The sequence below is a fragment of the Parasteatoda tepidariorum genome, chromosome 6 (genome assembly GCF_043381705.1).
Source record: "Parasteatoda tepidariorum isolate YZ-2023 chromosome 6, CAS_Ptep_4.0, whole genome shotgun sequence".
Lineage (NCBI taxonomy): Eukaryota > Metazoa > Arthropoda > Arachnida > Araneae > Theridiidae > Parasteatoda > Parasteatoda tepidariorum.
The window spans coordinates 60,800,161-60,814,607 of NC_092209.1; the positions used below are offsets into that span (position 1 = coordinate 60,800,161).

General features: G+C 27.9%; 1 pseudogene; it reads right to left on the reverse strand.

Moving 5' to 3' along the window:
- LOC107452937 (ecto-NOX disulfide-thiol exchanger 2 pseudogene) overlaps positions 1–11,941 on the reverse strand; it is a 34,486-nt pseudogene extending 22,545 nt beyond the window's left edge.
- Between the last annotated feature and the right edge of the window lie 2,506 nt (positions 11,942–14,447).

A 14,447-nucleotide genomic window follows, 5' to 3' on the forward strand; every position in this document is an offset into this window, starting at 1 on the left:
ATCTTGAGTTTCAGAAACTAATTAATTTAAGATAATTTACATTATGCAATCAGAAAAAGAAAAAAAGTTCATAAAAATATTTTTTTAAAAAAAGAAAAAAAAAAGGTTAGGTTTTTGATTTAAAAAAAAAAGAGGGGCACCTGCTATCTGGGAAATATGGTCTTAATAGTAGCAAACTTGCATTTCCACTTTTTGTTTTGCCTTCACCCCACAGTTTTTAGAAAATTATAAAGGGCTCATTATATAATTTTTTATATCATTTATCATTAGTAAGTTGCTCCAATATTGCCCTATTAGGGCTCATAAAAATTTGCATAATATAAAATTAATTCATTGGTTTTTATAATTTTTATCTAAGCAAAGGATCATTAAATTATTTAAAGGATCATTAGACAGAAAATTATTTAAGGTAGTTAGGGTAAGGTCTACTATATTGGTGCATAATGACTGATGCCTCATTATGAAAGAGTAATCTAATCATACTAAAATTCAGATAATATAAAGAAAAATTATAAAAAAGTAATAGGAAGAAAAAAAATCGGCAATTTGAAATTAAAACATAAACAAAAATCACATACTTCTGTTCTTGAAAAGCCTAATTTCAACTGGAATTCACTGGAATGTTGAAACAGATGATACACAAGTCTGTGGTCAAACAAGTCATTAATATTTCAAATTGACAATTCATACATTAAAATAGAAAAAAAAAAGAAAAATAGATACATTAATAGATTTGGACAAATTTTTAAAATTAAAATAAAATAAAGCAATAGCACTAATTGAAACATACAAAAAAAATGCTTTAACAACAATACATTAAATTTTAAAGAAATGTATTAAAATAATTCGTATGAATTAATATTAGTTACAACAAAGTAGATAATTTATATTGTTCAATACTCTTTAAAATTCAAAATTAGTCTCAAAATTTTAATCAAATTATCAGAATAAGTAATTTTTTAACTAATAATATTAACAATATATATATATATATAAGGTTTCCACTCAATTTTAGGAAAACATTCCTCAACTTTTCTAATCAGCAAAATCACAATGAAAATCTAAACCATATTTTATCAATACCATCCAATTTTCGGTCAGACATTTTTGATTTGCAATGTCAAATATTAGATTTTGCGAGCATAAAAATATCTTTTAATGAGGATAGAAGAAAGGAAGTTTCACTAAAATGTGAAATTCTTATAACAAATAATTGTAATAGATGTTAGATTTATTTTTTCAATAACTGATTACTGTTACTGACGATTCTGAGACTGGATATTTTTCCGGCATGATGTAGGAGTTTTCCAGTTTTTGTGTTTTTTTTTAAATGCAATTTTTCTTGACTTGTTTTCAAAGGCAAAATAAAATTCCCTCACATTTCTAGGTCCTCCTTGTTCCCCCTGACCCGTGGGAGCCCTGATATATAAATATAAGTACTAATACATTTATAAACAGAGATTCTCATTACGTCCATTTTTAACAAACATAAAAAATTTTCTTATATTTTTTTAGAACATAACTTATTTTTAACAATCAAATCATCAAATTTCAATTTTAAATCTGATACTATTTAAAATTGTAAGCCATAGAAACTAGATTTTTATTTTTTAGCATATTTCATCAGAATATACTTTGTTAAGTTTACTCTGAATTGTAAACAAGCATAGATAGCTCCTATTTATTATCCATTTTACTCCCTATCACAGAGCATTTTATCATTAGTAATGCTTTTCATTATTTATTTGTTTTTTATTTTACAGCTACATATTGCAGCTACAACAGAAATAAGTCAGAGTTTTTCGGCACTTAAAGTTTGGTTTTCGATATTGTCGTAATTTCTATTTGATAAATATTAAGTACTTTTAACTTTAAAAAATTGGGAGGATTTTTTTGAGGTAGTATAATATATCATTAATAGACATTCAGATTTACCAATTTTTTTAATCTTTAGTCCAAATAATTCAAGCATAGTAGCCCAGTGGTCAGAGAACCAAACTCCATCGCAGAGAGGCTGAGATTTAATCGTTGACTCCGTTAAGAGTCCATGCAATATACATGCTAGTAAAATCTGTGGAATCAAAAGTCCTAAGGTCAGTTGCTGTCAATGAAACAATTTAGTTTCTAAATTGAAGTCCCCTCACGCCATCTATCTAACAGATTCAGAGCTAAGATATACTTTCAACCCTGTGGTGCTCTTTTGTAAAACGAAAGACGCACCTTCCTGACTTAATTCGCAAAAAGCTCAATAGCTGGCTTCTTATAGTTAATTTGTAACAAAAACTTAAAATTTTGAAAATCAAAATTATTTTAACAAAATCATAATCTTGAAGCGGACGTGAAAAACTTAAATACAGAAACCTTCGGTAAAAAGATCGTCAATAATGTTCATAAAAATTATGAACTTCTTTTTATAGAACTTGAAAACTTTGGAAAAAAATTTCTCAAAAAAAAATTTAATTTTCATATAATATTCGTGATAGCATTACTTGAATATGAATACCCAACCTCAGTTTTTATGACAATATTTTGGCCTTCCACAAAACTCCTCTCTTTTGATTTTTACAAAATACATTTTACAATATCTACAATGCTTACTTTATAAAGTATATTGAATGCAATTTTGTGTTCCATATAGCTCTTAAAAACTTTTTAATTGGTTTTAAAATTAAAACAAAATTGAACATACCTCCTAATTCTATGACTAACAACACCCTAATGTAGAACCAGTCAAGGCTGTTGCCATAATGAAAGACTTTTGCGTACCCCCATCTCGTTTTGACTGAATAGATCATATAAGTAATTATTGTATCTTAATTATTGAAATATATAAAAAAAAAGACATTATTTTCATTAAATGTTTTTACCATATCAGGAGTCTATCGAGAGATTCTTGTCACAATCTTGTCTTTGGAATTTTAAGAAAAAAAATTTGGAATGTTGTAAAAGACAAAAAAGAATTTTGAAAAAAAAAAAAAAAAAAACTTCAATTATTTTTAGGTCCTAATTCTGTATAGAATACACAATTTTATGAAAATAGTTATTTAAGATAATTTTCTCTTAAATATAGAAAACTAAAGTATAATTTTAAAAGAAAAAAATAACTAATAAAACAAATTCAGTTTGACATTTATTTTTGTATAATGATTATAAAATTAAATCTAAAATAAAATTCTGTTTTACCTTTCAGAAATTCAGACCCGTTTAGTTGTTTGGCAATATATAAACGTCTTTTCAATATAAATGCTAATTAAGTTATTCCAAATAATATAAACATTTTTCAAATTATTCTTTTGTTGAATTATGTAAAAGTAAAAAGAAAATTTTATCAAGGCACTAGTGAAGTGACTAATTATCTCATAATGCCTCATATTTAGTGATATAGAAATATATTTGAATCAGTCATAAATAATAAATCACCATCTTCCAATAAATAATCATGAGTTAATAGTATTTGCTAGGTTTTTACTATTTTTTCTCGGTTCTGATAAAAACAGATGTAGCAGCTGTTGAAAAAAAAGTTCATTACAAAGATTGGCTCACTAACAGTGTAGATTATCTAATTTTTGACCAAATTATGGAAAAAATTGAAAGGAAATGCAAGAGAAAATGATAATAAAACTATTAATTCATTTATTTCAATTCAAATCATATATTCAATTAAAAATATTTAGCCATAGTCACAAAGTCTAATATTAAAAGCTAATTTTTCCGACAGTTAACTTTGATTTGAAACAGGGTTGGCAAGTTTTTGACACATGATGGTCTTTACCGGTTTTTACCATGGTTTTTACCGTAATGTCAAAAACGTCAGAAACTGTCAAAAACCCATAGTTTTGATAAAACTGTATTTTAATTTGAGTTTAACTGCTTATGATTTAAAATTAATTCATTTTTGGGCAATAAAATTAGAAAAAAAATTGTTACAAGATATTTAAGAACAGATTTTTGCATTTTTCCAACATGATTATATCAAATCATACAATTTGAAGTAAAATATTAGGATACTAAACAAAATTTTCAACATTTCCAAGCATCATTTTGTTTGGAATATTACATTACTAAAGAATGTCAAGTCATTCCTGACTTAGAGTTTGTTAGTAGTTACAAGTTTTTAAAGTTTTGTTTAGCTTAGAATATTTAAGAATTATTAGAATATTTAAGAAATGCCAAATCTTAAATTCTTTTTAATTTTTGAATTTATTAATAGTTCCAAGTTTTTTTGTTTGTTTATTTCTAACAATTAAGAAGTGCAAAATTTAGAATCCGTTGCAAATCAAGTTATAATGATAAAAGTTAAGTATCACTATTTTCAATAAGTATGTCACAATATTTCTGTATGAATGTATATCCTTCTATAAGAATACTTGTATATAGTTGCAAAATCAATAGCAATCATTTAAAACATTCATTTATAAAGGCAATTAGGTGAAAATAATATATTGTCCGCTATATGCCATAAATTAAAGAAAACAGTAGGTTTTTGACGGTTTTTACCGGTAAAAACACGTTTTTTACCACTGTCATGTCAAAAACCCAACCCTGATTTGAAATAAATATCAAAAATGTATGTTGCCTATTCAATATAAATTTTAAACACCATGAATTGGCACTTGTGATCAATGGTATAAAGTAATCTAAATAGCTTTAATACTTACCAGTCCTTATATTAAAAACTGAAAAAGTCATGAAAACAGTACTTTATATATAAAACACAAATTAGAGGTATAAGAAACATCCTTACCTATAACAAGCAGGAAACAGTTCAAACAGGAGGAAACATGTAGAAGTTTACTGACATCAATGTAGACTCAGTTTGGCACAAGAAGAAACAATTTAACTAAGGCTTAATGATTACTTTACATGACAGGTAAGTCTTGTCCTTTTACATTTAAAAGCACCTTAGTAAATCAAAATGCTCACTGTTTTCTGTCCTTGTTGTGAAGAAAAGCTTTAAATTTAAAAAATAACTTACAGAGACGTAAGTTACATTACTTTACAGACAGGTAACTTACATTACTTTTAAGACAGGTAAGTCTTTTTTCGCTTCATACTTAATAGCACAGTAGTAAATCAAAATGCTCACTATTTTCTGTCCTTGTTATCAAAAAAAGCTTTAAACTTAAAAAATAACTTACGGAATGTTAGCTGTCGAAGGACAAAAAGTTACCAGTACTCTTCATATCATACTAAGAAGATTCAGATTTAAAAAGAAATTGAATTACCTAGTGGATGCTAAAATTTTGGTAAGAGTTTTCTAGAAACAGTAAATGCTGAAATTCCGGTGTGTATTTTACCTAATAACAGTAAATGCTGAAATTGTTTTCATTTTTCACGAATCTGAAGTCACTCACTCTGTGATAGATTCTGTTCAGGAGTCACTATTTAGATTCGTAGTATGTTCAAATCAGAATGTGCACTTTTTTTTAGAGATATTTGTTAGGTAATAAAAAAAAAAGAGAAAAATTACCTAACAAAGTCCAAAGGTCAGAGATCCAGATAATGAAAAAAAAAGAAAGAATAAATAAGATTCAGAAATTTTAACTGTATTCTGTAAATGTATTTATTCTTTTCTTTTAGAAAAGAAAATATATATTTACTTTTTCAACCATATTAAAACTTAATTCAAAATTTATGCATTAATTCAAAAAATGATTTTATAAAATATTTACTTGTTCCTGAGTTTGAAAATTGAGAGCTCCTAAGATTTCATCAAATTCTTACTTTAAATTTTCATGAACTCCATGAATATATAAAAAATTAAAGTTGTGAAACTAAATATTCTATGAACTAATATACCTTTTTTCTAAAAAAGGATGAAATCACAAAATAAACATAAATAAAAATAAATTGATAAAATAATAATGACAAAACAGTACATTGAGATTTAAAAAAATTGGGGCATAACGACTCAAAAATGAAAGTATAAATTTTTTCTCCAAGAAACGATTAAAAAACTAAAGATAAATAACGACAGAAAATGATACTCCCGATTCTCTATTTTTGCCATTACACTAGGGGTGCACAACCTTTTTGAGTGAAGGGCCACATGCGCAGCAGATTGACTAACGAAGGGCCGCATGCCAAAGGGAACACCCAAAGTATTTAGACAAACATATTCATAGCAATATTAGGTAGTAATTGTTATAAAAACATTGTTCTAACCACTAAATTCCTTTTCTAAGTTAACCTTGTAATATCTTAGCATAAAATTAAATACTTTTAAATGTTTAACGTTAAAAACTTCTAAACTAAGAAAAAACTGAGCCTTCTAAGAAAAAACAGAATCAGTTAATCAGAAGAAAATTTAGATAAATTGAAATAATTAAAAAACTATGGGAAAATACATGTTTTTTAAAAGTCATATTACATAATACATAAGTCCATTTTAACATAAATTTTAACTTAAAAAAATTTGTTCATAGAAATAAATTTTAAAAAAATTTTCTAGTTATTAAAATAAATACAAGTTAAATACTTTGATTTAAAGAAAGTTTATAGGGTTAAAAATGATAAAAATTGAAACAAAACCCCATCTGCGGAAAATAAGATTTAGCATTTAGAAGGGGAATATACTTAAACTTTAAAACATTTATTTTAAATTAATGATAGGAAGCAGGGGCAGAGAGAGGGAAGACAGAAAGAAAGCATTAATCTTGAATAAACTATTTTCCTTAATAATAAAAAACTATTAAGATACTTGTTTAAAATTTTTATGGCGAGTATTTTTTTAACATGACACTTTCTATTTACAATTAATACACATATGCATAAACAATTAGTAACATTTACATTACTTAACGAAACTTATTTTGATTATATTTTTTACTGTTAAAATTTAATGACATACAAATCATTTCCCAACGTACAATCATGAATGATATGAAATGGTGGAAGTATAGCATAAGAAAATGGTTAAAAAATTTTCTTAATGGTTATCGTGTAATTTGAAAAAATTTTAAATATTGGGATAATTTTATTCACTTGATCATGTGATTCACTTGATCATGCTTTTTCGAGCCATTAAATGAATTTGTTAAAAGACTGCTCTGTAATTTTGAATAGGCCAAATTTATTCTGGAAAACAGTCTTATGACAGAAGCTGTTGTTGTGGGTAGTATTAAATTAGGGCAAAAAACTTAATCACTTTTGGAATTCTTCCTAGATGGTGTTCTTCATTTCCATATTTTTAAATCACGTGAATACAAATAGTGATGTGTTATTTTATAATTGCCCAAATACTAATTGTTATGTGTGCTTTTTAAATTGCGCAAATATAAAACGCAATGTGTGATTTTCAAATTGCGTGAATACGAATTGAGATGTACAATTTTAAATTGCGAAAAGACTACTCACAGCGCATGATTTTTAAAATGTGTGAATATGAATCGCGATATATGGTTTTTAAATCGCGTGAATATGAATCGCGATGGATGATTTTTAAATCTCGTTATTTTTAATACGAAATGCGCTGCGCAATTTTAAGATCGCGTAAATACGAATTACGATGTGTGAATTTTAAATTACGCGAAGAATTAAAACGTATGATTTTTAAAACGTATAAATACGAATCTCGACATGTGATTTTTAAATCATGTAACAACAAAAAGAATAGGTTGAGTGTGTGATGTTAACTTGCACTTGTTCATGGGACTAAAGAAATATACACGTGTTTTGAATTATTTTTTAGCAAAGGGGAACGCGTTTAATATAAATGTACACAACTTGTTTTTATTTTTCATTTTTATTCTTTTTAGGAAGGTATCGATTTTGCTAAAATACGTAATTACTTTTTAAGTTCCAAAAAAAAATTAAAACAGTATCGAATTTTAAGAGTTGTAATATTGTGCTAAAATATCAGGATATTCTAAATTACAAGTAAAAAGACGTTCGAAAAACCTTTTATATTTATGTAAAAATCGACACAAATACAGCACATAAAAAGTAATTATTTTAATGCGCGATTCAAAACTCGCGTGCTGTCAAATTATATGAAAAATATAAATTTTTTTTAAATCACGGGTAAAAAGCGTAGTAATAACTACAAAGGAAATTATCAAAATACCTTTATATTTGCGGTGAAATTGGTGTCAATAAAACGCGTCAAAATTTTATGTATTTAAATGCGAAATTAAAGTATCAAAATAGCATATAAAAAATATCGGACTTTCAAAACCTTGTAGAGATGTGTAACAATAATTGCCAAAATAACGATTGAAAAATAATTTGATTTGCAATAAAATTGGCACAAATAAACCACGTCAAAAAATGGTTATCTAAATGAGCGATTATTTAATCGCGATTCGTAATAATATCGTGCCAAAATATCAAAATTTTAAAAACCATGCGGAAATGCGTAGCAACAACTGCCGAAAAAGATTAGATTTTTCATGAAGTTTGCACAAATAAAGCGTTTCATAACTCTTTAAAAATCGCGATTTCAGAAAATACGTGAAAATGGGCAGCAATAACTACCGGAAAGTCATTGAATTTACGATAAAATCGGAGCACTCAAAGAGAGTCAAAAGTAATAACTAAAATTAGAAACTCGTATATCGTAATAATGATGTGTTCAAAATAATGGTATTTTCAAAACTATGCCTAAATCTGTAGAGGTAACCATCGAAAAAAAGCGATCGAAAAGTACATTCAGTGAAATTGGGTGCGTCAAAAACTTAAATGCGTAAATTTCAAATTTCCGAATTTTTTTTTTATTTAAAAAAAAATTTAATTTTTTTTCTTCATTTTGTTTAGATTGCGGTAGCGGGCCGCACATTGAGGGTTGGCGGGCCGCATTTGGCCCGCGGGCCGCAGGTTGTGCACCCCTACATTACACGATATAGAAAATTTGATTAAATTAAATATTACTCCCTATTATGCATAACTGTCATAGGCTAATATCGATAAATGATTGTAAGTAAAAGTAGCTTTATTTTAGAAGACATTACAAAATGAAAAAACATGCAAAAAAAATTTGCTAATTTTTTCGTCTTTAGATTTTATAGCCAACTTACATGAAGTCTTTATATGTTAACAATTTTATCAAATAAACGCATAATAATTGATAAGTTAATATCACACGATTATTACATATGATTTACAAAGTACGATCACTGAAATTAAAACCTTAACTATTCTATTTACTATTATAGTAGAAAAAAAATTTCTAAATATCTGCCATTAAAGGAAAGTGAAATATGATTTTAAGCAAACATTATGAATTATCCATAAGTAATAATGTCAAGGATACATTAACAAATTATCAAGAAATAAGAATTTTAAGAACTAAATGCAAAGATAAATAAATAAAAAAAAGTAGCTATTAAGATCATAATATACAATAAATTTTTATTAGAAATATTAAGATTTCATCAAAGTTAAATTATTGTCAGATTTTAATCCTGAAATATATTTAATATATGGCTCTTTGTTTGGATGTAAAAAAAAAAGTAGAATTCAGCAGAATCATTTAGAAGTTAGTTTGGATAATAGGGAATATAATTATCGGGCTCTGAAGATGCTTATTATATATAAATATATTAAGTTATAAGTGATATATTACACAAGTGTAATAGCTAAATGATAGGGTAAGAAATGAAAACTAAAGGAAATAAAAGGTAGGTGAAAAAAAAGATGAACATTAAATGAAAAAAAAAAAACTTAATTAGACATTGAAGAGAAGCCTAAAAATTTCCAATTTTTCACCAAAGTAGCTCCAATTCCAGAAGTGTGTTTTTTGAATAAATTTGGAAACCTTTCCAATAAGCTTTCTATATCTCCTGCATTTACATTTGAATCAATCTTGATTAAATATGAGCATATGTAATCAATACTAGCTCCAAAGGGATGGACATTCAAGAACGTCGCAATCAAAGCAATTAAACACATCTCATGTTGAGTAATAGTGCTCATATTATTACCGCTTTCATCTACAGAACTGGATCTAACATCATGTGATTGGCTAGAAGCGGTGTTAAGACCTTGAGTAGCTACAAATTCTTCTTTAAATTTTTCTAATTCAGATAACTCTGCTTGTTTTGCTATAGCTTCTTCTTTCTTTTCTTGCAGAATTTGAGCATATGTATTACAAGTTGATTCCATCTTTATTTTCAATGTAGCATTTTTTTCAACAGCATTTTGATAGCGATTCCTTAACTCCTCTACTTCTTCACGAAGTTTCCGAACTTCATCTTTCGATACGCCTTTGGTATTTTCAGAGATATCTGCTGATTTTTGCTCTTCTTCCTCTCCTTCACTTAGTTCCATTTCATCTTCAACACGTTCTTCAACTAATTCTCTGGAATGGGTTTTGATGATATCCAATGTTTTTTCCCTCATAATCTCAATTTCTTTTCTTTGCGCTTTTGTGAAACTATCCATTAAAGATGGTAAGCTTTGAATTGTCTCAAAAACCTTGTATATCTCATTGAAACATAAAGAAATAGATGTCATTTTCTGCTGCATCTGCCCCTTGGCATCGGACATTTTTTCTTCTAACTTAACTTTCTCATTTAACAATGTCTTCACATGACTATTTGTACACTGAATCATGGAATAAAAACTTCCACAAGTTTTCCTGTTACATTCTCCTCTTTCTAACCAAGTAATCAAAACATGAGTAGCAGATTTGAAATGTTCTTTGCTCTTAAGTTTATCAGTTAACAGATTTGCTTCATGCTCAGAATAATGAACAACCGGTGGTGGCGTTGGAGGTCTCGAAGCTTCTTGCTCCATTCTTTCTCTATGACGAGCTTCTCTTTGTAATGCTCGTTGCAAACATTCCCATTCATACTCATCATCTCTTGCTTTAGCAAAATCAACATGAAGCCTTCCAGAATAAGCGCTTTCGTCTTTATTTTCAATTTTTAATCTATAGCCAGATAACATCATTGCCTCATCTACATAAGCTTCTGCAATAAACCGCACATGGCAAAAATTCTTTTTACTCATTCGAACAGTACTTATTTCACCACATCTACTAAAGATCTCACGGACTATTTCTTCGGAAATTTTTTCCGGTAAGCCTCCAACAAACACAGTTTTACAACCTGGGTGTCTTTCTCTTGTCTTAATATGTTGCCCTGGATGAGGAGGATAAAGAACACAAGAGGATAAAGTGATAGTTTCCTTTACTGGAGGAATCATCATAGAGTTGTCTGGGGGATACATAGGATATGGTAAATAGTTTCCCATCATACCATACATATCACCTGTCATGGGCATATAGGCTGCATAAGGATTAATACCAGCACTTGTACTAGGCATCATATCCATGCCTGAGCTAACAGGAAGTGTAGTAGAAGCTTGCATTGTATTCGGAGGCATTCCCATGCCATCCATTTGGTTACCAGGCCACTGAGGATTCATTGCAGCATACATGTTAAAAGGAGTCATCATAGAATAAGATCGTTGATTCGGGTCAACGTTATATTGTTCTGGAACACCATAACTGTAAGCAGAAAAAGATTGAGCCATAGTAGGAATTGTTGGTTGCTGCGTGTTAGATTGAAGCGATGGTTGAGAGGAGATCGTAAGATGAGATGGCTGAAACTGCTGCTGAATACTAGAATTTGAATTTACCTGCTCTTCTTCATTGGAGTTTTCTTCTTTTTTAATATTTGTCAGATTTCTAGAGTGAGGATTATCTTTCTTACATTCTTTCTCAGGGCTCCGTTCCCTTTTCTTACCTTGCGTCCTCTTCATATCTCCTGGCCTTCCTTGCCAGTGATTATTGGAACACGAAGGATTGGATGATCGAAATTCAGTTCCACTAGATTTATTTTTGTATTCCGAAGGAAAATTTGTATTTCCTTTATCCATTGTGATAAATGAATATAATGAATTCAATGATCTCTTAGATTATCTAGTCTTATCGATATATCTAGTCTTAACTAGCTCGCCATCTTGATTGAAATTTCATGATGATGATTGGCTTTGAATTGGATTGCATATCCGTTGCCTTGTGCATACAGCTCACATACGATAGCTAAGAATGATACAATTTCCCAGAGGCAGCCACTAACGCACTGTCTTGAATGCCAGCCGGAATAATATTTTTTTCCATGCAAAGAGATTTTAGTATTGCACCGCTTGCTGAATTAATATAAACTAGCTCTTGGTGTCAACATTTTTACTTGCTAGCCATACATTGCAGCTACCTCACTACTGAAATCAGTAATATTGCAGGTATCATTTTAATCACTTTTCATAGCATTATTGTCGGATCTGTGTTTTTATTTACAGCAAAAAAATTTTTTGTTACTTATAAAGATTGTTATTTGTGTCTGTGTACTGAATATTATTTGAAAGAAAATATGAATGACAAATACTTTACATAACTTTAATAAAACAAGGTTGAATGGAAACCACTTTTTTGTTTCTTATGAGTAAAAGGTTAAATTAATAGCATTTTGCACCGTGACTTCAAAGTAACCATTAAAATTATCAACTTTCTTTGTATGAATATGCTTAAATGGTATTAAAATAAAAATATTAATGTTATGAAGAAAGCGGATTAGATTAGTATACATATTAACTACTTAAAAGTAATGTTTTAAGCATTTTAATTTGTTTTCATGATGTAGTTAATAGTACTAGGGTAAATTAGAGTTAATATATTGTATAGTTCACATTTCTTTATTGTGAGGTTCTGTTTATTGAACATTACTATAAGTGACATTTTGAAAATTTATATTATAGTTTGGAATAATATGAAAGGACTAGAATAAAATTTGAATAGTTGATAGAAAGCATAAATATGTAACAATTGTAATGTAATGATGTGTTGTTTTGTTATAGGTTGACTTTCTTGTCATCAACTCATAAAATACATTATTTTAAAGCTCCTTCAATAACCTCAGTGTGCCCGTATGTATGAAGTGGGAGTTATGTGTAATTTGTTTAATTACTTATGTGCATTGAATTTTCATTAATATTATTTGAAAGGACACTTTTTTATTTCTTATGAGTAAAAGGTTAAATTAATAACATTTTGCACCGTTATTTTAAAGTAACCATTTAAATTATCAACTTTCCTTGTATGAATATGCTTAAATGGTATTAAAATAAAAATATTGATTTACATTTTATTATATGATTGGTTTTACAAATTAGCTTACATGTGTTAAAGTTCTCTGTTTACATATTTTATTATTTGTTTGGTGCTGCTATGATAACATTTCTACTATAAATGATATTTTTAAAATTTAGAATAATATTGAAAAGCACAAGTTGTATTGTAACACAAATTGTGCGTCGTGTTTTGTATATTCAGTTGTAATGCGTTTAGTTTTGTTCTAGGTTGTTATCAGTTACATGTGGAAATAATGCTCCTGCATTGACTGAATTTTTAACAGTTCTGACCTGAGTATTGTTACGACTGCCAGGTCAGTCTTGTTGAAAATTCAGTTTTGGTCCCTCAGTACAGAAATAGATATTTCTAGGTGACCCAAATGAGTGTTATGAAGAAAGCTGATTGGATTAGTATACATTTTAACTACATGAAAGTAATGTTGATTAAAATAATGATTTGAACATTTTAATTTTTTAATGATATAGTTAATAGTACTTGAGTAAATTAGAGTTAATAAAGTATATAGTAGTATTTTTTTATATTGTGGTTGAGTAACTCAACACCTTAGTACATTATCTCTCTCTTCTAATAATGTTTTTAAAAAATGTAAAGTGCAGAATATAGAAATGATGGAAATATAAATATTATTCTATTATAAACTTAATAACTAGAGTTGATTTGTTATAAAAAGCAATGAAAAAAAAACCAATTGTCTTTTCTTTTCGCACTTACCCTGGTAATTATTGAACAACCCTGATCTCAGTCTTCTTGTTATCCAACGATAAACTTTATTACAAAAACTTTATAAAAGCTTTATTTAAAAAAAATAACGACTAATAATTTAAGTTAAAACAATTAATGAAACAAAATATAAAAGTAAACAGAATTATTTATATTTAACAAAATTTTGAACTGGAAATATCTAGTTTAAATAATGATGGAATAACACTGTGAGAGCTTATACGTAAGAGAAGATTTAGAATAATTGTATGTCAGAGAAATTTTCTTGACAAAACCACCGAAAAAAAAATAAATAGAAAATGTCTACAAGAATCTCCCCCTACCTAAAAGAAATTCCCCTGGAAATTCTAGATAATTGTCTGTTTGAGACAATTTATGAATAGGTAGGGGTCTGTTGATATTTGACATTTTAAAAGGTTAATTAGAGATGAAGGATTAAAATCATCTGAAATTAATTTTATCGAGAACAAAATTTTTAAGGCGTTGTTTTGAAAGCCAAGTATATTTCAAAAATATCAACAGAGTTTTTTTTTTCTTTTTTTGTCTTTTTCTAACTTAAAGAATATTTGGTTAGAATTTTTTTTTCCTCCAGATATATCAGATATCAGACATTTCAATATATCAGATACTATTT